This window comes from Oryctolagus cuniculus, chromosome 16, assembly GCF_051225735.1.
Source record: "Oryctolagus cuniculus isolate XC-2025 breed Fujian yellow rabbit chromosome 16, ASM5122573v1, whole genome shotgun sequence".
Classification (NCBI taxonomy): Eukaryota; Metazoa; Chordata; class Mammalia; order Lagomorpha; family Leporidae; genus Oryctolagus; species Oryctolagus cuniculus.
The window spans coordinates 72,867,933-72,871,510 of NC_142882.1; positions in this window are offsets into that span (position 1 = coordinate 72,867,933).

Sequence of the window (3,578 nt, forward strand, 5' to 3'; positions counted from 1 at the left end):
TTTACAATGACATACTTTCGGTTTATTTTATAATCATACTTAACAGCTCTTGTCCTGACGGTTGATGTACAATGTAATACTTTATCCATTTTAGTATTTTTTTTTTTAGTACCATTGGTTGAACTCTGTAATTAACACACAATTATTCTTAGGTGTTTAAATTTTAACTGAAAAGTGATCCCTGTTAGGAATTTGGAAAACATTATGTTGAGTGAAATAAGCCAATCCCAAAGGGACAAATACCACTTGTTCTCCTTGATAGGTGACGACTAACTGAGCACCAAAAAGGAAACCTGTTAAAGTGAAATGAACACTATGAGAAATGGTGACTTAATCAGCCCTCACCCTGACTGTTGATGAGCAACTTAATATGTTATCCCTCTTAGTATTTTTTTGTTGGTTCAACTTAAAACTTTTGGTTGAATACTGTAATCAATACACAATTCTTCTTAAGTGCTGAAACTTAACTGGAAAGTGATCACTGTTAAATATAAGAGTGGGAATAAGAGAGGGAAGAGATGTGCAATTTGGGACATGCTCAAGCTGACTTACCTCAAACAGTAGAGTTAGAAACATACCAGGGGATTCCAAGTCAATCCCATCAAGGTGGCATGTACCAATGCCATCTCACTAGTCCCAGTGATCAATTTCTATTCACAATTGATCATAATGATAGGACTAAGAACCAAAGGGATCACATAAACAAGAATAGTGTCTGCAAATATTAGCTGATAGAATCAAACAGGGAGAGAATGATCCAACATGGGAAGTGAGATACACAGCAGACCCATAAAATGGCAGATGTCCTAAACAGCACTCTGGCCTCAGAATCAGCCCTTAAGGCATGCGGATCTGGCTGAAATGCCCATGAGAGTATTTCAGGCATGGAAAGCCAAGACACTCTGGGGAAAAAAAAAACTAAATGAAAGATGTCTGCGAGTGAGATCCCAGTGGAAAGAATGGGTCATCAAAGAAGGAGGTACCTTTCTCTGAAGGGAGGAGAGAATTTCCACTTTGACCATGGCCTTGTCTAAATATGATCAGAGTCAGTGAACTCAGGGGGCTTCCATAGCCTTGGCAACTCATGACAAGAGCCTAGGTTGATTATTGAGGCCATAAACAAGAGTGTCAATTTGTTAAGTCAACAACAGGAGTCACTGTGCACTTACTCCTCATGTAGGATCTTTGTCCTTAGTGTGCTGTACATTGAGATTTAATGCCATAACTAGTACTCAAACAGTATTTTTCACTTTATGTTTCTGTGTGGGAGCAAACTGTTGAAATCTTTACTTAATGTATACTAAACTGATCTTCTGTATATAAAGAGAATTGAAAGTGAATCTTGATGTGAATGGAAGGGGAGAGGGAGTGGGAAAGGGGAGGGTTGTGGGTGGGAGGGACGTTATGGGGGGGAAGCCATTGTAATCCATAAGTTGTACTTTGGAAATTTATATTCATTAATAAAAGTTAACAAAAAAAACTTAACCTGACACTAAGCAAAAATTTCAATGAATACTAAGAACAAATCAAAAAAAAAAAAATCACACTGTACCTGAACAGTAGCGACAAGGACTTTAAACAAAAATAAAATTTCAAAATGTCAAATTTGCTCACACTCATTCCCTGATCTTTGGTGTCTAATAAAGTACAAAAGGAATCTTCTAAGGTAAAGTGGATGAATATAGAATAAATCATTCTTTTAAGTCCAAAAAGTGTCATACTGCATAGTTTATAAAGACGATCTCATGCAAAACTATCCTTCCAAAGTACAGGGAACACTTTAGGAATATCCACAAGGAAAAACTGAAAGAGTGCATCACTAGCAGACCTGCTGTGCAAGAACTACTGCAACGAGTCCCTCAGGATAAAATCAAGGGCCCTTACAGCGGAATGTGCACCTATCCAATGAGACAATAATGGTGGTAAAATAATCTAGTTCCAACAAGTAAATATAAAGACAGTAGAGCATTTTCAGTTTCTAACTCCTCTTTTTTCACCAGGTAGTCTAAATATAAATACACATAATAATTATAAATTAATGTTAAGAGGCAAACAAGATTTAAAGATATAATTTGTGATAATGCCAATGTTAGGAATAGAGTTGGAAATGGAAAACAGCAGAGTTTTGTATACTATTAAAATAAGCTGATGTGAATTCTACTTGATTCTTATAAAATTAAGATGCTAACTGTATGGCACAGAGTAATAACTAAGAAAAAATGTATGTAATGCATGTGTATGTAAACAAAGAGGAGAGAAAAAGCAGTGACTAGAAATTATCAATTAAATAGAAAAAGGCAGTAATGATGCAATTGAGGTACAAAAAAGGTATAAAGAGAAAATAGCAAAACATGATAAAAATAATTTCCTTCTAAGTTATTAAGTGTAAATAAAAATTAATTAAAAGAAATATATTGGCAAAATACATTAAAAGTTAGATCTAACTATATTCTTTATGAAACAGACTAAACATGGATCCAAAAATCACAAAGAGATTGACAGCAACAGGATGGAAATACTAACCAAAGGAGAATTAAAGTGGCTGAATCAATATAGACTTAAAAATTGTGATAAGAGACAAGGACTTACAACACATTTTTAAGCATACTAGTCAATATTGCTAATTTTAGGCATAATGCTATGTAGCAGCTCTGTAGAACTTAATCTTTTTGCATAACTGAACATTTATACCCATCGACTAGCAGCTCCACATTTTGCCTTCCACTCAGCACCTGGCAACCATAATTCAGCTCTCTGTTTTTCTCCTTTTTGCCTCCCTTCCCTTTTGTCCTCCAGTTGAAACTGTTTTGATGCAACTGAGAATATCATTCTTTTTTATAGCTGAGTAATATTCCATTGTATATATAATTCACATGTGTATATATATATATATATATATATATATACACTACATATTCTTTATCCTTTCATCTAATCTTGAACACACTGGCTGATACCATTTTTGGCTATTGTGAATGGTGCTGCTATAAATAAGGTATTGCAAGCATCTGTATGACACAATGTGTTCATGTCTTTTGGGTATATACTCAGTAATTAGATTACTGTATCATATGGCAAGAACATTTCCATTTTTAAAAGAAATATGCATACTTTTTCCACAGTTGATGCACTAATTTGCATTCCCACCAACAGTATATGAGACTTCTCCTTTCTCTACATCTTTGCAGCATTTGCTGCTTTCTTTTGGATAATAGCCATTCTGATAGGTGTGAGGTGATATCTCATTATGATTTGACAGGGATTACATTGAATTCATAAATAGCTTTTGGGTAACATAAATGTTTTTATTTTTTGTTCATATTTTCTTATTTGAGGCACACTTGATAGAGAGAGGGGAGCAGCTCCTATTTCCAATGTGGGTGATCCTGTGCCTGGCTGAGAGACTGCCTGCCTAGCCCATGCAGGAGGTTAAGGGGGCATGGCACACCTTGCACCCCTGGAAAAACCCTGGTCGAGGGATCAGCACACTGGGACCCCCACACATGACCTGGCTACTGGTAGGTGATGATGAAAAATGCAAAACATTGATTAATTAAAGAGGATAAATAAATAGAGAT